This window comes from Heloderma suspectum, chromosome 4 (genome assembly GCF_057233095.1).
Source record: "Heloderma suspectum isolate Gila_16-S chromosome 4, 16-S_ref, whole genome shotgun sequence".
Classification (NCBI taxonomy): Eukaryota; Metazoa; Chordata; class Lepidosauria; order Squamata; family Helodermatidae; genus Heloderma; species Heloderma suspectum.
Genome location: NC_139461.1, coordinates 224931444 through 224954218, shown reverse-complemented (window position 1 = coordinate 224954218; position 22775 = coordinate 224931444). Strand labels below are relative to the sequence as shown.

General features: G+C 45.4%; 1 protein-coding gene across 2 annotated transcripts in view; it reads left to right on the top strand.

Moving 5' to 3' along the window:
- The window catches only part of ACOT11 (acyl-CoA thioesterase 11), a 149599-nt gene that overhangs the window by 3961 nt on the left and 122863 nt on the right, over window positions 1-22775 (top strand). The window lies entirely within an intron of this gene.

The following is a 22775-nucleotide window of genomic DNA, read 5'->3' as shown; positions in this document are numbered from 1 at the left end:
CTGCAAGCATGTGAAGATTTGTAGAGCAGTAATTCATGTATTTATCATCTTCTGAATGCGTGTGGAACTCTAGTTTATTTTGACTGTGCTTTCGGATTGAATCTTGGCCAGGAAATGATTATTAACTCTTGTACTGTGTTCTCCTTGGTACCCACTCGTGACCTCCTGGTGGGACTTAACTTATCTCTTTCAAAACACTTTAGTGCCTGCCAAGGGGGTACAAATTCCGCAAACAAGCTCCCTCCCCAACAAACAGCAAATATTTCAGTTTGAATTAATCTTACAGAATAAGCAACTTTCCACAGTTTGTATGTGACTTGCTTTCACTACAGAGTGTGAGTTTCCTTGGCAAAGCATGGAGAGGTTTAATTTTGGCAGAGCACTGAACCCTCAACTTGGTTCTCTTTTTTTGCTGAGCAAAAGCAAGAAAGGTAGAGAGAGAGAGAATTCCAGGTTGGATTTGTCCAAGGCAGAGGTGAGTCATGGTACTAAGCAGTCTCCTGATTATCATATCAGTAAAACTCAGTGTGTCTCCATCTGATAATTTTCTTGTTGGCGGTGAAAGGAGTATCTAGTCCTTCCTGACAGATTGGATGTTGCATGTTAACTGGTTCTGGCAGTAGCGCTAGTCTGGAGAGAAGAGCTGAACTGTGGAATTTTTTGACTTAAAAAAAAATAATAATCTGAAGGAAGAGGAAAAACCAGCTCCAGCAAATTTCAAAACCGGAAAAATATGGGAAGGTGTCTGGGTGACTGGTTATATATTGAAATTTAGCCCGAACTTGATGGAAGGGAAAGAAGTGAAGTTCTTTTGCCTCTGAGAGCCAAACCAGATATGGTAGGGGAACACATTTGTTCATGTGTCTGCTTAATTCATGTATAAAGAGAGGAGAGTCTCTAATTCTTATATCAAAAGGTGAGAGGAAGACTTCGCCTGACTTCTCTGTGCTCTATTGCCCCAGCCAGGCACTTCTATCCCAGCCTGACTAGCTTCTGATATTGGAGCTGTCCTGGAGTGACAGAGCTTGGGGAGGTGGGGGGAGGGCGGGTTCTGCTTCCTTTTCCATTATGCCCCTTTTGTTCTCAAAATTAGCTCCCTCCCTGCTTTATATGTGAATGGGGAAGACACATGATTAAACAGCTCTTGCTGCCCCCATCACACTTTGGCCCTGAATGATAACAGGAGCTCCATATATGCACTAGAAGAGCAAGTTCTCGTGATCTTACAGGGAAACTAAGCTATGGTGGCTTATTTCCCCTCCCTGCTTGTGCTAGTTGCAAGATGCCTAATTAGCATAGTTATCCTCACCGGACCTGGGTTGTCATGACGTCAGAACCCAGGGAGGGTGGGTGGCTGGGGTGGTTTTAGGGTGGTTTGTTAATCAACCCAGCTACTCATCATCGCAGGGTTCAGATGTCACGACATCTTGTGTTTGGCGGGGGTAATTATGCTAACTAGGAGGTTCACAACCAGCATGGAAAGGGAGGAAAATAAGCCACCATGGCTTATTTTCCCTTCGTGATTGTGTGAACCAAGTCTAAGAGTCAGTGTAGCTCACCAGAGGTGGGGTAAACGATTATCTGCAGCAAATCCTCTTAACATGCTAACTCACATAGCAGCATGAGCAACTAACCATTTTTAGTTCTTTTTAACCAATAGTTGGTTGTAGCAGTGGTAAGAATAATAATAAGAATAAATAATAATACAAATCTATGCTCTGTCTTCGAAGGAAATCTATGCTGTATCTTCTATCTTATAAAGCACTTGTGAGGCCAAGTGCTTTATAACCTCCATGCCCCCACACCCCCAACTTGAGATGGGCTACTGGATCTTCAACCATCTTTTTTTTTCTCATTGGTTGTAATAATAGTAAAGGTTCTGCATGTAGCTTACATTATTTGTGAATTTAACTTTAAAAGTGTTGTGTAAGTGCAAACAATTGAGTGTGAAATATGTTGCAGATAGTTTGCCTGTGTTCAGTGTTGCTTTGTGGAAAATAGTTAAAGACAAAAAGTAAGATGGGAAAATTATTTTAATATGATTGGGTCCACCACCAGCTGACTTCTTCTGTGGATGTTGGCATGCTTAATAATAATTATTATGTCTATAGCACATGGAATGTAAGTACTGTACAACAGGGAGTGGGATGACTTAAAGCCTGCATGCTTTTTAATGTTACATTTTTTAAAAATAGGATCCCTATGGTCCAGTTGGGGTATGGGTATATTTTTAATTTAAAAAGAGCGTGTGCATACTCAAGATTGCTTAACACAAAGCATAGCTAGCGCTTTATGTTTTTAAGAACATAAGAAGCGTCATGACGGATCAGGCCAAGGTCCACCTAGACCAGTATTCTTTGCAAAAATCCCCCCAAACCAGCAAGTGCTAGGTGGTCCATAAGAAAGTGTCAGTGGTAAACTGCTATCTACCTTCTGCCTACCTCAACTTATACAAAAGTTAAACTGAAGCTTATTTGAATCGGTTTTGTGAATTCTCTGACATGTTTCCCAATTAAGGATTTGCAAAATCTTGAGGTTTTCCTGAAGAGGAATGAATCAGGGAGTAAATGTCCTAACCCAAGACATAGCATTTGTATGACTGGTTCATCATGCTAAAATATAGTGGGGAAAGTCTACTCAGGTTGATCTCACCACATATAAAAATAGTTGTGTGAAATGGTTCCATGACAATGGATCCCAAGCTTTTAATAAGATGACCTAGCGATAGACCTAGTCTCCAGATCCATCTAGCAATTTCAGCTTAACTCTATTGGCTCCTGGTGCGCCATATTCATTAACTGCAGGACTCATAGAGAACATCTGGAATCTACTCCACTGTCCTCCAATGTCTTCACTTACAGAACAGGACATAAGACTCGGGTGGACAGCACCTTCTGAAACTTGACTGCTGACTGTGCTCTTTATTCTGACAAGAGTCCAATAAAGATAGGACTTGTAAACATTTTGCCATGTGTCAGTAATCCATAATTACCTGATACTGAATCTATTCATGGCATTCAGTTAAGGCTGTTTCTCATACTGAATTATTGAACATCAACTCTGTGTGTGTGTGTGTGTGTGTGTGTGTGTGTGAGAGAGAGAGAGAGAGAGACAGAGAGGGTGGGGTGGGGTGGGGTGGGGTGGGTGTATCATGCCTCCACTGGAGGAATCCTCCTCGGACAATGAAGAGCACCCCAGAACAGCCCATGTCAGAAGGCCAGGAGGGCCCCCAAGGGAGATGGCCGCAGGTCCATCCCCACGAGTGGCACAGGACTCTGCCTCTGAGGCAGAAGCGGAGTGACCCCCTGTCTCCCAAGAGCATCATCGCCTCAAGAGTCAGGCCAGTAGGGCTCCTATGAGAAGGAGTGCTCTATTACAAAGGAGAACTCCTCAAGAGGTAAGGACTCCTTGCGAGCAAGGTCCTCCTCATAGTAGGACTTTTATAGCCAGAGGGCTGTAACGAACTGCAGCTGAGTCCTGGGTGGAGCTCAGGAAACTGGCCATATAAGCCTTCAGTTTCAGCCTAGCCAGTGCTGTATCAACATCTTCTACCAGCTCCAGTGCCTTGTATTTTGTTGCCCTGACCTTCCCTTGTCATTGGACCTCCATGCTACTGACCCTTGGACTCCTGCCTGGCTCTGCTTCTTCGGCTGTGTGTTGTATCTGACTCTTATCTGTGCTTTAACCTCGGCTGTGCTCCAGACCTCTCTTCTGGAAACCACCTACTTGCCCGGTAATATTGTGCTTGACCCTTTGCCCGCTTAACTGACTTACCTATTGGATTCATTCCTTTTTTTTTCCTAGCATAGAGACTTGCCCAGGTATAGCAGAACAGGACAGGGTATGTCTCGTATTCAGTGGAACCTAAATTTTGGTGCCATATCGCTCAAAATTCTGTACCCAGCACGCTAACTCTGCCAAACCTGTTTTGTTGAATGTTGAACTATTATGGCAGGGGTTTGTGCAGCAAAGGATGGGGCATTGGAGAAAATGGAAGGAACAACAGACAATGGGGGGAACTCTGAGCTGCATGCATAGGGTGGTTGTGTGTCCTACTTTACAGAGGACTGTGCTCTATTTGATCGGCTGCCCTGTCTAAGTTCATTTTAAAGCTAAAGAACCAGGGAAGAGACAGCAGGGCTTTGAAGTTGTCCATCAACAGTGAGCACCTGAATGGCTGACCGAACAGCAGGAACATAAGTCACCTGCTCTCTGTATTCCCCACTATGGTGAGATGTATTATATTTCTATTTAAATTATAGTCATTGTTTCCAAATGTGCATGTATACATGTAAATCAGCATATGCAAAGTCTATGTAAATTGGTACCCTCTTTTGTCCTCTTTTTTTTTTTGCGGGGGCGGGATGCTTAAGTGGCTACCCTGTGCATGTGGTGTTTCACTCAACTGTTGAAGAATCAATCATCAGCTCCCTTTTGAGTCTCGGTTATATGGGCCAAATATTTCAAATTTCTCAAATCTATGGTAGCTAGGAGCTTTCTCTCTCTCTCTCTTAACAAATATTTATTAGTAAAACAGAAGCTTAGCCTTGTCTGCATCCCATTCTGTAAAAGTAAGCTAGAGGTTAATAATCTGGAGAGCGCAATTGTTAAAGTGCAGAGGTTTTGTGATCTCTCCTCCTGCCCCCGCTCCCCCCCGTGGCCCCTCCTCCTTTTCCATCACCCACTGCTGCCCTTCTGTGGGAGAGGACAGCAGTTCTTCGAGACTGTCAAAGTGGAACTTATCACACTCAAAACAACACTGCTTACCTCACAGCGAAAACTAGTGGTCTGAATAGATTGTCGAGCAGGAAGTGTGCCCAAGAGAAAAGCGGCGAGAGAGGCTTGCAGCTTTGAATAAGGAGCTGGGATTATTATGTCAAACGAGAACAGTCTTTGCAAATCAGAGCTCTGGGAGGCTGCACTTACTGACCCATAACTGTATACTTCTTCCTCGGCTGCACGATTCCTAGTGTTGTGGCTGAGGCTCCAGTCCCATGGTGTACAGTGCTAGCAAATGCAAGTAGATTTGCTATTTAAAGCAACGTATTCCTGAGCAAATTTGAACCATGTGGGGTGGGATCTTAGAAACCAGTGAGCCGGGGCAAGTCTCCACGTGGTGCAATGGCTACAACTTTGGGAGTGGGGTCAAATGCCAACAATTCAGTCAATTAATTTGCTTGCCTTCAGCCTGGGACTGTCTGAATGTATAGTTCTGCGCTCCCTGTATGCTGCTGTGAGGGTCCTGTAATAAGTCTCTGGCCTGATTTGTTAGTATAGAGATCATCTGGGAATCTGGATGGGGATGATATCAAGATGTAGCAATGGCCACCAATTTGGATGGCTTTAAAAGGGGGGTGGACAAATTCCTGGAGGAGGAGCCTATCGATGGCTACAACTCCTGATAGCTACGTGCTATCTCCAGTATCAGAGGCAGTGTCCCTATGTACACCAGTTGCTGAGGAACATGGGCAGGAGAGGGTGCTGTTGCATTCATGTCTTACTTGTGGGTTTCTTGTGGGCAGCTGTTTGGCCATTGTGGGAATAGAATGCTGGAGGACTAGATGGACCCTTGGTCTGATCCAGCAGGGCTCTTCTTAGGTTCTTATTGGCCATGCTAGCTGGGAATTATGGGAGTTGCAGTCCAACATCTCTGAAGGGTGCCAGGTTGGGAATGGCTGTTCTATCCTGTGTGTGCAGCCGCGTTCATGGGGCTGCGGGTCGCAGTGGCATGCCCTCCTGGACCTACTACAGGGCAGTGGTGTCTTGCCGAGGGGCAATGGGACAGTTAAGCTTGTGCAATTCAAGCTTGATAGTTCTTTTGGTGGATATGCTGGGAACTGTGGCTATTGTGTTGATTTATTTGGGGATCTCAAGCCAAGCTCAGTCCCCTATTATTTAGCTAGTTTCCCTTCCCTGCCTTGCCCCCCTAATTTCCCTTGTCTCTCTAGATCCAAGGAGAGACCCTGCTCCAGGGTTCTCCATTTCAAATTCGATTTTTGAACTGCATTCCACACTGTTTTTTGGCTGGCGCTTTGGGGTCTCTGATAACAGCTTAGCCAACCCTTTGGTCATCTACCAGTCTGCCCAAAGAACGTTGGTTACTGGGCAGCTTAAAAATATAATAAATAACCATTTTAGCATGTATTGGAGTGGGTGGTGGAACATTGTGCTCTTCAGTCCCATCCAGACTGAGGCTTAAACCTGTACCTGAAGGCTGGTAGAACTCAGGATAGACTGTGACTGCAGTGGGTCTCCAAAAAATGGTGACCAACCAAACAACAGTTCCTTGTGTTTCCCTTCTCTTGAAATGAACCTGCTTTGATTTTCATTCTTCTTCCCTCTCCTGCAATTGCTCTAAATTCTCCATTCTACCCCTTGCATGGCCTGCCCTTGGTCATGGAAAGTCGAATGACTTCTCAAGGCACCTCACCATTTCCCTAGCACCCCCCCAACTCCTTATTTGGCAAACCATGACTCCCCATCTCCGTCTTTTCCTGCTCAGTCATAGCTGTTAGGAATAAGGTGGCCAGTTTAGTGCTAGGGGGGTGATATGCTAATCAATCTTTTTTTTCCCCCACTTCTGTAAACTTAATGGTAAAATAAAACTTCTATTTGAACTTAATCAGTGTTCTCAAACTAACTTGCTCATTTTCTCAAAGTATGGTGTACAATCTACGATGTGTGTACCGCGCCTCTGCAAAAGATCCCAACGTCACCTGGTTCATCGGGTGTGCATGTACACACATGGGTTCATGTGCATGTATTTAATTAGGACATTCAGTAACATGAAATTAAATTCATCGTAGTGTACTGGTAGAAATGCTGATGCTTCAAAGACACAGCCTTGTTTTGCAAGGGGGCCTGAGCAAGATTAGGTTGCTTTCAATAAAATTGCTGGCTTGGGAGGTTCTTCATGTCCCATCCCTCCCTTCCTGTGTGTGTGTGTGTGTGTGTGTGTGTGTGTGACATGATGAAGTAATCCCTGCATTTAAAAAAAAAACATTTTAAGGTGAGATGAAGAGAAAAGGTGTGTATTCAGCAGGATCATAAAGGTTAGTTTTCTGCCATGTGTAGTAGTAGTATGGTGTCCTGGTTTGTGTTGTTGGTTTGTCTTCCTGATTTATTTGACTTTTGGTGAAGTGCAGTGGGATGTTTGTGATCTGACTTGTTCCAGACTTCAACTTCTCAATAATAATAATAATAATTAAAAAAATCCTGTCCTACCAAAACCCCTGTGGGGAAGCAGCATAATGAAGCTATACAAACTATTAAGCCAACTTTTGCCCTGGGAAAGGGGTGGGGGTAGCAGTTGCTGGCTTCTTGGAGGTCACTACCTCCAAAGTACTGGGGGATTTGCAGAAGTATTGCAGATCGTTTTGGAGGGTTGGCAGAAAGGACTGGTACACAAGAATCTACAGACTATATGGTTTATTTTCTTCCTCTCTGTTATGACTGTGCACCAGAAGTGCACGGAGGTGGGCTCAGTCCCAACAGAAGTTATAGTACCGTGAATATATCCTCCACGGGCCACCAGCAGTTAAATGTTGTACTGTTTCTTAGGTCAGGTGGTCTATCTACTCCTAGGTGTGAAACCCAGATGAGAGGGTGGTTAATGTGAGTCCACATCAGTGATCCTGGGATTATGTCTGGGATTATGTCTGTGAGAGCTCATTGGTTACTGCCACAGTGAGTGGATTCAACAGCCTATCTTTTATGTAAAGCAGGTGCGGGCAACCTGGGGCCGCTTGTGGTCCTCGGCCTAATATCATGTGGCCCTCGGCCTAATTTGAAAGATGTCTGCTGAAGCAATTAGTTCAGACCTCTGGCAAAAGTAATCTGTCCCTACCCTGGCAGCCTGCTGAGGGGGATGGGCGCGGGGGAGAGAAAAGGGGTGGCCCTGCCCACTTCAGTTCTGGCTCCAACCACCACTGTTTTTGACTTTGCCCACTGCTGGCATGTACCCCCTGAGAGATGCCCCTGAGAGAATGTGGCCCTCAGCAGGAAAAAGGTTCCCCACCTCTGAAGGATATTAAAATCCTAATACCAGGGCTATGTAACGTGGTAAGTATCTCAGAGCTACAAATAGTTTGGGGAAGATGACATGGAAACCTTAGGAACACAGGAAGCTGATACTGATTCAGACCAATGAGCCATCTAGCTTGGTCTTCCTTGACTGGCAGCGGCTCTCCAGGGTTCTCAGCCCTACCTGAAGAAGTCGGGGATTGAACTTCTGCATGCAAAACATGTACGCTACCACTGAGCTACAAAATACTGATACAGCTTTCTGAAGATGAAACGGTATTATACAATATATAACTTTCTCCATCTTCTCAGTGCAGCGACCTCTCCCTAAAGAACCATGTTGATTTTTAACAGGTGCCCCTAAATGTACCTTGTAATCTTTAACATTTCTGTGAGCTTTCATCATTGCAGCACATAGACCAGATAACAGAACAAGATTGCTTTTTGTGGGAGTGGTCTCTTGCTGATAAGACTAAAACAACTTCCTCTTATCTGGTAAACATCTGTGTTGACTTGTGTCCTTAAGTAGTCTAGAATAGCCTTACCAGATATTAGGTTCTGATACAGACGATTCAGGTTGGTCCTTCATATATATATATATATATATGTGTGTGTGTGTGTGTGTGTGTGTGTATAAATTAGTTTAAGTTTGTATGGTAATACAGATTTTTAAAAAGTGAAGGAAAACTATGTAAAATCAAACCTTCCCTATGATACTTTACTTCTTGAAAAAGAGAACTTAAACAATACACAGTAAGAAGAGCAAGTTCGCATTAACAGATGTTTTCTTTTCTTCCAAATTCTAAAAATTAGTGTAACAAGAACCAGAATTTGTGATGACCAGAATCTTAAGGCATATATATCTAGTGTGTGTGCCTGTCCATGTACAATGTATATTGTAAAAAATGTTATACTATGTTGTATTATCTTGTATTTGTGTTTTGCAATTTTTGTGAACCACCCAGAGAGCTTCAGCTATGGCTATAGAAATGAAATAAATAATAATAATTTCCTGTGCATCAAGCATGGTGTGTGTAACTCCATTGTGGGAGAACTTAAGAGGTCCTTAAATAGTATGTAAAACAATGTTCTGCAACACATTCAATTGTATGATATTCGGGTGGTTGTGAATATGAGAGGCCCCTAGTCACTGACTTGACACCCAGGGTGTGTGCAAAATGTTACTGAAGTATTCATGATCAGTTACCAAAACCTTCCTCTTTACAGTGGAGCAGTATCATAGCTGCTAACACTGCCTAGGACCCTTGGCTGATGAAGGACAATTAACCCTTCTGTTGCACAGCCACCCACCAGAAGGTCTAATACTTCCAGAAGGCGGTTCTCTGCCTTGTGGTTTGAATTGCATATCTAGCAAATGGTTACAAACCCCTGTTTCTGATATAGCTGAAGAGTGCCCCTAAGGGAAGCTGGTAAGTTAGCACCTGGCTGTCTAATTGAAATAGGCTTATCTTACCTCATCTCACTTTTTTGTCCTCAAAAGCAACCCAGACTTTAAGGTCTTTTTTAAAAAACAGATTAAGGGTGCAATCCTATGCATGTTTAGACAGAAAAAAGTCCTCCAACCCCCAGCATTCCCCAGCCAGAAGTCTGACTGGGGAATGCTGGGAGTTGTACGTCTTTTTTCTGTCTAAACATGTATTAGGATTGCGCCCTAGCCGGTTCAAACTGGCTGAACCTTTTGAGTTATAAATTAGGAAGGGAGTTCGAGCCGCTAAGTAATTTTCTGATTTGCTGGCTAGACCACTAATATTAGAAATGGAGCCATCATATTATTTGACAAAACAGTAATCCAGGGGTGGGCAACATGCAGCTTGCAGACTGCTGGCCTCTAGTGTGGCCCCTGTTGCTGTACTGCCACAATTTGGCAGTGTGTTGGTATAAAAACTGCAAGAAAATAAGTGGTTTGCCTCCAGATTTCAGTGATAAACCACTAGAATGGCTTAGAAGTGACCAATTTAGCTTGAAAACAAGCTACATTTGTCAGTTCTAAGCCTCTGTGGCAGTTTGCCACCAAAATTCGGAGGCAAACTGCAAATTTTCTTCTGCATTTTTGTTGCCAAATTTTGACATGGCGGCAGCAGGAGTGTGCCCCCTTCCCCCCTGGGGCATTCCAGTGGTGCGTGGCCCCCAGACTCTACCAAAGTTGCCCACCCCTGCAGTGATGAGTCTCTGCTAAATTCTGATTCCGATAAAAGTGTTAGCTCACTCCTTCTAGAGCTTTCCATGTACCATCTAGCTGGAGGACAAGTTGCTCTCTTTCAGACCATCCTCTCTGCATTTAACTCTGCATATGTTCTGGAACTCAAGGCTGTACTCAAGTAGGTAACATGTAACTAGATTAATTAGATTAATTTTATTGATTTTATTTAGATTTCTGGGTGAGCAATTGTTGCCTTTCCTTGTTCCCCCCTCTGTCTTTTTTATTTTATTTTAACAAATAACCTTTTTTTATATTTGGAGATTTTGCTGTGTTTTAAAAGGGAATTCTCATTGAACTCTTTCCCATGTGAAGGACAACTTGGTTACAAGCTACCAGTTGTGTTTTTGGGATTTTTTAAAAGGGGGTTGTTAAGTTCTGTTTCTGGGCTTTGGGAAAGAAATTCCTAAGTATCTTTCTTTGTTCTTACGGCTGGTTTGAAGAAAATGGGGGGTCCTTGGCAAAAGGGCTAAGAAACTTCTTAAGCAGCTGGACAAACTAGAGTCTGTCAGGAGGTTCATCCTGACTGGTGGCAGCCTATCAGTAGTTGGTTTTTCCTGGGGAAACCTTGAAAAGAAGGGATTCGCCTAAAGGAAAAGTTATCTCCCTTCCCAGTCATGTTAACACAAACATACATTGACTTAGACTCTCTTCACACCTGGCATTTTAGACCAGTCCTTTGGATTTCAGATCCGTTCTGGGATTTACACTGGCCCTGTATACAGGCATCTCTCATAGCGCTTCTCTCCGCTCTATACCTTTTCATGGCTGGGCGGAGCTGCATGGAACAATCAGGACAAAAGGGGGCTGCTGGCCCCATGCCCCCTCCCCTCCTCTGATCATTGGTTCCTGTAACATGATTGATGGCTCCGCCCATCCCTCCATCCCTCCACAGCAGGAGGGAAGTTGGAAGCCTGTCTAGTGACCAGGATAGTGGGCTATGAGAGCTGGTCCCCCGCCCCCCTCCAGCTTTGTGGCGAGGGAGAAAGAGTCTTCTCGGTGGCTGGTCTGCTAAATATGCCAGTGTGTGATGGAATTAAATGCAGTATATTGCTTGCACTACTGAGTCTGAAGGGTATACCGATTTCCGGGTTCCCAACTACAGAAGTAAGAAATCCACAAATGGACTTGTATACAGCCAATGCACCAAGCCATCCCTAGCAGCCCCCCCCCCCCCAGTGACCGCTTCACGGGGACACCTTCATTAGACCTGGCTTGCTCCCCCCCCCCATGCTGTTGTTGCTCTTCCCCCTTAATCAGGCTTCCCAATGACCATGTAAGGTGGGCTAGGACACGAGATAGTGGCTGGCTCCCCCCCCCCATGCTGTCATTGCTCTTCTCCCCTTATTCTGGCTTCCCAATGATGCTGTAAGGTAGGCTAAGAGAAGAGATAGTTGCTGGCTTGCTTCCCAGTCGTACGGATGTTTTCACAGGCATGAGTGCAAGTCCATTCAATGGCTATATGAAAAAAGCGCATCAAACCGGTGAGCAAAAGGGGGGAAGAAGCTGTCAGTGGAGTCAATGGGAGGGGGAAGTTCCAGGTAAATGCACTGAAGGGGATGGGATACCTTAAGACTGCTACTCTAAGTAGATGTAAAATGTACTCTCATGCATGCCTACTCGGAAGCAAGCTGCATAAATTTCAATGGCACTTACTCCCAGGAAAGGAAAGCCTTACAGCCAATGAGATTACTCAGAAGTAAGCAATGCTGTATTCAGGGGGATCTCGGAGAAGCATTTCAGATGGTTAACCACTTTGCAGTTCAAGCGCCTGTAGTGGAATGGGAGAGGCAGAAACGGTCACTGGAAGCATGGTCAGTGACCTGCCCCCACACTCCCACCGATATGTTGTCATGACAATGTTATTCAGCACTGCCCAGCCCAGCAACATCCCCTAGCACAAAAGCGGGATAAAGCGCTAAAGTGGAAATACACAGGGGGGAAATGGCAATTTCAGTCGCAAGCACAGAAAATGCCAGGTTTTCCCCATTATCAGATAAAACAGCAAGAGGGAGGGGAAGTTGTGAGATAGCAGCAGGAGAGCAGCAGCATCGTTTAAAGCTCCTGTGAAAACCAGTGATTAAAGAAGAACGATCCTGCTAAAAAACCAATGTGTGAAGGTGGCCTTGGACTGCTTTAACTGTTGTACCTTCTCCAAAAGCATCTTGGGGAACTGTAATTGGGCGAGGGTGCTGTGGAAATCTGTTGCATATCCCTGGCCCTCCTCACAGGAGGGGAGAGAGTGACTGTTGAACCATTTCAAGCCTGTAGATCTGCCCTAATAAAAATCTCAGGACAAAGGATCAGAAGGTCAGTTGTGGCTGAGGAATATGATGTACTGTTTCTTTTAAGTTTTACCCTGCTTGGAATTTACCTCCTGTTTGGCTCTCATTTTGGTAAAATGAATCTTAGGCATGGCTGCTTGGTTACTGTGACTGCGAATTTCTTGGGAATTGCTTCTGAAGTCAGACTACTTCACTGGGCAAAATGTTTGCCACAGACAAAGCTCAGTCCAGTAGTCTACAAACTGAGGAACACCCCTGAGGAGCAAATGAAACAGTATGCACCCTTACCAAATTGCCACTCTGTTCTGTCAAGGCTTATCAGTTTACAAGGCTTGCATATTAAAGCCTGTACTTGTCATAGCCTGGTATCATAGCAGCTGACAATAATCTCCCTGTTAAAAAGGAGTAAAGAGCTCTTGAGTGTGTTGTTAAGATGAATGTTATATAGGGATCCTTGAGGCTGAAGTTATTGGTGATGCATCACTTCTGTTTTTAGCTGGAGGTGATGGAAAAGGTAGGCACTGTTCTGCCAGCCAGAGCCTCCCTCGTTGTATCTCTCCTCCCTTCTCTCTGACTGGAGAAAGAGGGATGAGATAAGGGATTCTACTAGATTGGAAAGCCTGCTTTGCTGAGTAATGGCAAAGCAGAAGCAGACTTAAGAACATTGAAATCCAGAGGAAGATCTTCTTTTGCATATTTGGAAAAATTGCATTCTTTACCTGCTTTAGAGCACAATCCTATGCATGTTTAGACAGAGGAAAAAGCCTACAACTCCCAGCATTCCCCAGCCAGCCATGCTGGCTAGGGAATGCTGGGAGTTGTAGGCTTTTTCTCTGTCTAAACATGCATAGGATTGCGGCCTTAGATACTGATACATTATGGGTTGAGTGCTCAGTCAGATACCAGTAGGTGAATCATTCTTACCAGTTGCTCTTTGCTCTTTTTTCTTTTTCATTCCCAAATCTAGATGCAATTCCCCCCCCCCCCCCACACACACCGTTTTGCTTACATAAACTTGTTAGGATCAGTTCACTAATACAACCTGTAGAAGCGATTGCAGAGCAAACAATTGCAGCATGCAGCAATCTGAAGAGCCGTCAGCACTGTGGCATATTGAGCAGGAGGCTCAGACAGAGATCCTTGGCACAAGGACAGGGGCATTATCAAGTGCACAAGAGTGCCCCTCTTTTTTTCCAGCAGTGAAATATTAGTTGCTTGTGCTTCTTTTTCGATGGCCTGATCATCTACCTAAGGGAAGTTTAAATCTTAACTGAGTATGAGCAACAAAGGTTGCCTGGGCCTTCCTGGCAAAAGGCTTGGAAATGGAATCAACTGATCTGTACCCATAAGATGCAATGTTATGTATTTATGTTTGTTTATGAGATGAATATCCTGCCTTTCTACTCTCCATAGAACAGTAATTGTGGCTCACATTCAGATGTAACGAGAAACAATGGTTTCCCACTTGATGAACGAACTGTACTTCTCAGGCTCCTGTGCTCCCATCCTCTGTTCCTTTTTCGTTCCCACAAGGAGGAAATTGTAAGCTTACAGGGAACCCACAATTTCCTGTAACATCTGACCTGTGGTTTGTTTATGCTATGGTTAGGAAGACTTAGGGCTTCTTCACACGGAGCTTTTATCCTGCTATTGAGACTGGTTACTCAAGGAAATTTGTGGGCCATTTAGATGACGTTGTCAACCTCCAGGTGTCTCCTGCACTAAATGACCTTTTTTCCATTTTTTAAAAGAGGGCGATAATGAGCTCTCAAATTACCATGCTTGAGTTCCACTTCAGTTCCCTTGTGAAAAAGGAAAAGCCGCTATAAAAGGAACTAGACCACAGCGCCATCTAGCGGCTGTATGATGAAACATATGGAAGACTCAGATGAGGGGGAAAGAAGGGGGGAAAGTGGGGAGAGGAAGCACGTTTAAAGGGAGTACATTGTGATCCTTCATTTAAAATGGAAGCAGAAAGCCCCATTTAAATGCGGGGTTTTAGGCTGGTGTAGAGATGCTCCTAGTTAGGGTCAAGCTGTGGTAGTGAAAACTAGTCAGGATCGAGCTGTGGTTTCAGATCCTGGTTTGTTCTGAAAGTGTTGTTTTAAACAAACCTCCATTCCCAGAGTTTGGATGTCAGGAGGAACTGTGGTTAGTTCAAAACTGGTGCACAAAAGAGAAGAAGGGGGAAGAACATGAGCCTGAGGCTTATTCATGTAGTGCAGTGGTGAGGAACCTCTTTCAGCCCAAGGGCCAAATTCCATTTTGAAAAGCTCTCAGGGCCCACATTCCAGTGGCAGGCAGAGTCCAAGGCAGAGGGGGAGGGCAAAAATACAAGAAAATACCAGCATATTGTAGCTTAAAGCTCTTACTGCCAGGAGAGGCATTTCAGCCTTTTATAATGGGAGAAAAACTGCACAAAAGCCAGAAACCACCAAGTGATCTGTGACTGGAGGGGGAAAGGGAGTGGAGCCATCTGGGAAAGCCTGAAGGACCAGATTTGGACCCTGAATCTGAGGTTCCTTGCCTTTATGTAGTGGGAAACCATGGCCAATATGCACAAAAAGCAATACAAAAAATACATTAACGTAAGCGTGCATAATTGTGAGAGCTGGACTATAAGGAAGGCTGAGCACCGAAGAATTAATGCCTTCGAACTGTGGTGCTGGAGAAGACTCTTACGAGTCCCCTGGACTGCAAAGAGGTCAAATCAGTCCATCCTAAAGGAAATCAACCCTGACTGCTCATTGGAAGGACAGATACTGAAGCTGAAGCTCAAATATTTTGGCCACCTAATGCGCAGAGAAAACTCACTGGAAAAGACCCTGATGCTGGGAAAGATTGAAGGCAAAAGGGGAAGGGGACGGCAGAGGATAAGATGGCTAGATAGCATCACTGATGCAATGAATATGAACTTGAGCACACTCCAGGAGAGAGCGGAGGACAGGAAGGCCTGGCGTGCTGTGGTCCATGGGGTCACGAAGAGTCGGGCACGACTTAACGACTGAACAACAAACATAATTGTACATTACAAGATCAGAATCACAAACTAGTATAACTAAAAAGGTAAAATGGAAGGCAAGCCAAATGCTGTCTTAGACAAAAAAAAAAAAAGTCTTAACTTGGCAGAGATCTCGCTGGGTGGGGTGCTACTACGGAGCAGATGAAATGTCCATGGTGCTATTGTATCATAGATGAAGAGATTAATTTCCGACCGTATGCTCACAGCCCTTAGAATTCAGGTTCTAATGATTTCCTAAGCACTTTGCTGCCTGGCTGAAAGCTGACCAGCTCCTCTGTGATACTGGGGCAGACCAAGCCGTGTCATCAAGATAGGTGAGACAGAGGAGGAGAAAGCAAAAGTGAGGAAGGATATTATGACTTTCATGAGTGACGCTGGATAAAGCTCCTGGCAAAACAGGCCCTGTGTTTAGACCTGGGGTGGGCAACTTGTGGCTCTTCAGATGTTGTTGGACTCATCAGCCAGAATAGCCCATGGGGAGGGATGATGGGAGTTGCAGTGCAACAACATCTGGAGTGCCAGTTGCCCAGCCCTGGTTTAGACTTTAATAAAAAAGCATTATATGCAACTTCAGATGAACGTATGAAGGTTTCACATGAATTGCTGGGTATCTACCTGACAGTTCTCTGGCTTGGTTATTGGTTTTCGTCTAAGTTTGAGAGGTAGTTAGCAATTATGCTGAACCCTGAGGAAGATTAGTCAAAATGCTGAGCAGTGTTGCATTTCTGGTTATGCTAGTCAGAGACATGGCAATATCTCTTGAAATTATTCATCCTGCCTTAAGAACATAAGAACATGGATCTGATGAAAGGTACATCTAAACTGTTACCAATGGTGGCTGACCTCTGAGGAGCCCACAGGCAGGATATAAAGACAACAGCCTCTTCGGTTGCTGCTGGTCAGCAACTGCTATTCAGTAGCATACGGCCTCTTAACCTGGAGGCCCTATAGTGCCATCATGATGTGGAGCCATTTATATCATTACCCTCAGTGGTGCAGTGGTAAATTTTGAAGGGCAGGTGGTCATCATGGCACGCCTTCCAAGGAGAGTCCAAAAATTCAGGCAGCAATGTTGATCCATATCAACCAACCAGTTTTCATTTCCACCAGGAGCAGGTCTTTTATAAAGCTTATTGCCCATTCAAGACCAAGCCACCCCAAAATACCTGGTATTACAACAGGAAACAGTATTTTGTTGCTGGAAACATTCCCTCCCCCAGCTACTGTGAAGATTGCAGCTAAGCTCAGACGGAACAAAGAAGTCTGAAGAGGGAGGGGTGGCTGGCATCCTGTTAATAAAAAAGTGCTGGTACTGCGGTCCCTCTGAGCCCTGACTCCACTATGCCACCGCTTATGCTCCATGAATTTGTCTAATCCCCCTTTAAAGGCAGCTGTGTTAGTGGCCATTACCACATCTTGTGGCACTGTGTGAAAAGAGTACTTTCTTTTGTTTGTCTGTCTGTCCTGAGTTTCTAGCAATCAGTTTCATTGGATGCCCCTAAGATCTAGTATTATATAAGAGGGAGAAAGCCCTTTTCCTATCCACTCATACACACCGTGCATACCATGAGTAAGTTTATAAATCTTGATGATTTCCTCCCACCCTCCTTCACCATTTCCCCTCCTCAGCTGAAAAGTCCCAGATGTTCTAGTCTTTCCTCACAGGGGTGCTCCAGCCCCGTGATCTTTTTGGCTGCCCTTTTCTAGCTCTACAATGCCTCTTTTTGTTTTAAGAAGGCATGAACTGTACACAGTCATCATCATCATTATGGCGATCACTTGTGACCGAGTAAGATTGTCTTCCAAAGATAGAGTCTATATAGATAACTCTTTAAAAGGATTAGACAGATTCATAGAAGAGAGGTCAATCAACACATTAATCTCTAGCATTGGGTCTACAGGTGGCTGTAAAGGCCGATTCTGGATCTACACAGCCTTCCACAGTGAGGACATAGGTTTCCAGGTGGAAGGAGGTCACGGTGAGGGTTTGCTTGACGTGCCTTCTGCTGAGTCATTTCTTCCTTTTGCTCTGTGCTCATGCTTCTTCAAAGTCCATAGCGCCTTTAATATAGGCTGACCTCCAGTTGGAACGCTCATGAGTTAGAGCTTCCCAGTTCTCAATGCTTATGTTACATTTTTTTAGATTAGCTTTAAGAACATCTTTAAATCTCTTTTGCTGTCCATCAATATTCCGTTTTCCATTCATAAGTTGGGAATAGAGTAACTGCTTTGGAAGACGATAATCAGGCATTCGAACAACATGGCAGATCCAGCAAAGTTGATGTTGGAGAATCATTGTTTCAACGCTGGTGGTCTTTGCTTCTTCCAGTATGCTCACATTAGTCCATCTGTCTTCCCAAGTAATTTGCAGAATTTTTTAGAGTCAGCGTTGGTGGAATTTTTCAAGAACTTGGGAGTGGCGTTTATAGATGGTCCATGTTTCACAGGCATACAGTAAGGTTAGTAGTACAATGGCTTTGTAAACAAGCATTTTGGTCTCCCTGCGAATGTCCCGATCCTTGAACACTCTACGCTTCATTTGGAAGAATGCTACAGTTGCAGAGCTCAGGCGATGCTGAATTTCAGCATCAATGTCGGCTTTTGTGGAGAGATGGCTGCCAAGATAAGAAAGGTGATTGACATTTTCCAGCATCACACTGTTAAGCTGGATTGATAGCGCTACAGAGGGATTGGTTTGTGCTTGCCGGTAAAGCACTTTGGTTTTTTTGATGTTAAGCGAATGGCCGAGCTTTTCATATGCTTCTGCAAAGATGTTTAGGATAGTTTGGAGATTTTCCTCTGAATGTGGGCAGATTATGTTATCATCAGCATATTGAAGTTCTATGACAGAGGATGTAATTACCTTACTTTTTGCTTTCAGCCTACTGAGATTAAAAAGTTTTCCATCTGTTCGATATATGATTTCTATACCAGTGGGAAGTTTCCCTTCAACAAGGTGTAGAATCATAGTGATGAAGATAGCGAATAAGGTTGGAGCAATGACGCATCCCTGTTTAACGCCTGATCCCACTTTGAATGGATCACTTTGAGAGCCACTGTTATCCAAGATTGTTGCCGTCATGTCATCATGGAGGAGCCGCAAGATGTTCACAAATTTATTAGGGCATCCAGTTTTCAGAAGGATGGTCCAGAGAGCAGTACGATTTACAGTGTCGAAAGCCTTAGTCAGATCAATGAACGCATTGTACAGGGGTTGGTTTTGCTTTTGCTCCCTGCATTTTTCTTGGAGCTGTCGTGCAGTGAGGATCATATCCACTGTCCCCCTGGAAGGGCGGAAGCTAGGGATGGCGGAGAATTCCGCCATGGATTTCAGTGCATTCGGCCCCCCGAAATCCGTGCAGAACGGCCTGCCCCCCCGCCCCCCCACGGATTCCCCCCGGGACGAAGCTTACTTGGGGCGGATGTTCCAGGCGGCAGCGGCTCCGGCTGGTCTTTCGACCGGCTGCCACAGCCACCACTTGTATCCTGGTCTTTGCCATGATAGGCTATGTAAGTATTTACGTAGCCTATCACGGCAAGCCAAGCCAAAAAAAAAAGGCGTACGCAAATGGCGGTGGCTACGGCGGCCGCCATTTGCGTTTCCTATTGTTTGCCGTTTTATCCTATGTAAATATTTACGTAGGCTATTACAGCGAAAAAAAGGGGAAACGCAAATAGCGTAGTGCACGCTATTTGCATTCCTTTCCCCCCCACCGTTTTAGCCTACGTAAATATTTACGTAAGCTATTACAGTGAAAAAAAAAAAGGAACGCCAACAGCGCCTACTACGCTATTTGCGTTCCCTTTTTTTCGCCGTAATAGCCTACGTAAATATTTACGTAGGATAAAACAGCGAAAAATAGGGAACGCAAATGGCGGCTGCTGTAGCCACTGCCATTTGCGTACGCTGTTGTTGTTTTTTGTCCAGCCGTGATAGGCTACGTAAATACTTACGTAGCCTATCACGGCAGCCTGGCTGGACACAAATGGTGGCCACTACGGCGGCTGCCATTTGCGTCTGCAGCAGCCAGTCTGCAGCCGGAGCCAATTTGGGATTCAGGGAGGATGTCTTCTGAGATATGTAGAAGGCAGTTTGCGGGGATCCTTGCCAGGATTTTGCCTGCCGTAGCTAGAAGGGAGATGCCTTGATAGTTTCCACAATCTGTTCTATCACCCTTTTTAAAGAAAGTAATAATTATGGCATCCCTGAAGTCTGCTGGGATCTCCACCCTCATACAGATTTTTTCAATGAGCTTGTGAAGCTGTTGTGTAGCTTCAGGCCCACCTTCTTTAAAGACTTCAACAGGGATCCCATCGGGTCCACTAGCTTTATTATTTTTCATTTGGTTAATGGCTTTACTGACTTCCTCCAAACTAGGGGATACAGCAAGCTCATCTCTGGTTTGTTTTTGTGTGATTTGCGAGAAAACCTCATCAGCCACAATAGAGTTATGGTTAAAGAGGTTATGGTAATGCTCTTTCCAACGCAGTGTAATAGACTCTTTGTCCTTTAGAAGTTCGGCACCATCTATTGAGCGTAAAGGGTTTGTACCATGGTTTGTTGGTCTGTAGATGGCCTTTGAGGCATTAAAAAAGCCCCATGCATCATGGGCATCTGCAAAATGCTGGATTTCTTGAGCTTTCTTGAGAACACCACCAGGTGTTCTTAAGTTCTCTAGTTCTTCTTTGCACTGGTGTAGACTTTTTTCTTAGTGGCACAGTTGATGTCTTTTTGCCATGTTTGGAAAGCTTTCCTTTTCTTATCAATAATATGTTCAATCTCCCTATCATTCTCACCAAACCAGTCCTGATGTTTCTTAGTTTGGTATCTGATAGTTTGTTCACAGGCTGCAATAATGTAAGTCTTCAGTTTATTCCAGTGTTCCTCGGCATTTTCAGGGGTTTCCATAGGTAGATGTTCCTTGAGGGTTGTTTGAAAGCAGGCTCACTTAATAGGGTCTTGAAAGGCTTGGGTGTTCATTTTACGCCTTGGTTTTCTTCCTTGGAGCCTACGTTGAGGGTAGGGTTGGCGGAGAATTTCTCCCCGAAACTTCGGGGGGCTGAGCGCCAACGTGTTAGGCCCCCCGAACAAGTTTCGGGGAGAAATCCTCCGAACCCCCCCGCCCCCCGCCCCGGGACGGGACTTACCTTCGCCGAATGTCCCTCCCGGTGGCGGGTCCGGCCGACGGTTTGGCGGGAGTTCGAGCGGGGCAGGAGCGGCAGCCGGTCTTTTGATCGGCTGCCGCCGCCGCCATTGCAATCAAAGAAAAACAAAACACGCCCCCTGATAGGCTACGTGATGATTAACGTAGCCTATCACGGCTAGATTTGCAAAGTCAGCCATGACAGGCTACGTCAATCGTCACGTAGCCTATCACGGGTGACTTAAAAAAAAAAAAAGCGCGTACGGATAATGGCGGCCCCCATAGGGAGCCACCATTCCCGTTCCTTATTTGGTCGCTGTAGTCTACGTAAATGTTTACGTAGACTACGGCGAAAATAAGGGCAACGCTATTTGCGTTGCCCTTATTTTCGCCGTAGTCTACGTAAACATTTACGTAGACTACAGCGAATAAATAAGGAATGCGAATGGCGGCTCCCTATGGGGGCCGCCATTAGCGTACGCGCTTTTTTTTTTTTAAAGTCACCCGTGATAGGCTACGTGACGATTGACGTAGCCTATCACGGCTGACTTTGCAGATCTAGCCTTGATAGGCTACGTGAATCGTCACGTAGCCTATCAGGGGGCTTTTTTTTTTTTTTTTTAACTTTTGCGTTCGCGGCCGGGCGAGGCGGGAAGCCTCCTCCCTGGCCTGAATTTCGGCCTGGCCGAGGCGGGAAGCCTCCCCCCCAGCCTGAACTTCGCGGGGGGAGCAGCGAAGCGCCTCCCCCCCCACCGCGAACGTCCTTCGAGGACAGGTAAGGGACTTTCGTCCACCCCTAGTTGAGGGACAATCTTAATGGCCATCGTGGAACGAATTAATCGGTAGTCTGTCCAGCAGTCGTCAGCACTCGTCATGGCTCTAGTGAGGAGTACATTGCAGAGATCTCTGGCACGGACAATTACATAATCTAGAAGATGCCAGTGCTTTGACTGAGGGTGCTTCCATGATGATTTAAATTTATTTTTCTGACGAAAAAGCATGTTGGTAATGACAAGATAATGCTCTGCACATTTAGTCAGAAGTAGAATTCCATTCTGGTTGCTATTGCCGACTCCTTCTTTCCCAATGGTTGTTGTTTAGTCGTTAAGTCGTGTCCGACTCTTCATGATCCCATGGACCATAGCACGCCAGGCCTTCCTGTCCTCCGCTCTCTCCTGGAGTGTGCTCAAGTTCATATTCATTGCATCAGTGATGCTATCTAGTAGGAGTGTACGAAACCCCGCTTACCTGGCTCCGCCGGGTTCCGCTGGGGGGGAGCCTCCGGGGGGGGATGCAATCTGGTCCTCCCCCCCGGAATCCTCGAAAGCCGGCTGTGCTCCATGGCGGCTCCGCGGAGCAGCCGGCCAGGCCCAGGCCAGGGCTGTCCGCAGCTGGATTTCCAGCCGCGGAGGGCTCTGGGTAAGGGGGGGGGAAACACGTATGCAAATGGCGGCGGCTATGGCCGCCGCCATTTGCTTTCCTTATTTTTCTTCGTCTTAGTCTACGTAAATATTTACGTAGACTAAGATGAAGAAAAATAAGGAATGCAAATGGCGGCGGCCATAGCCGCCGCCATTTGCGTACACTTTTTTTTACCCAGACCTTTTAGGCTATGTAAAAACTTATGTAGCCTATCACGTCTGGGTAAAAAAAAAAAAAGCGTATGCAAATGGCGGCGGCTACAGCCGCCACCATTTGCGTTCCTTATTTTTTTGTCTTTTTTTTTTTTTTTACAGAGACGTGATAGGCTACGTAAAAACTTACGTAGCCTATCATGTCACAGTAAAAAAAAAAAAAAAAGACAAGACTGCAAATGGCGGCGGCGGCAACCAGTCAGAAGACCAGCCACTGCCGCCGCCGGAGCCACCGCCGCCCGGAACATCCACCCCAGGTAAGTCTCGTCCCAGGGGGGATCTGCGGGGGCCGGGGGTGGCAGGCCGTTCTGCCACGGAGTTTGGGGGGCCGAATGCACTGGCATTCAACCTCACCGAGATCCGTGGCGGAATTCTCTGACATCCCTACTATCTAGCCATCTCATCCTCTGCCGTCCCCTTCTCCTTTTGCCTTCAATCTTTCCCAGCATC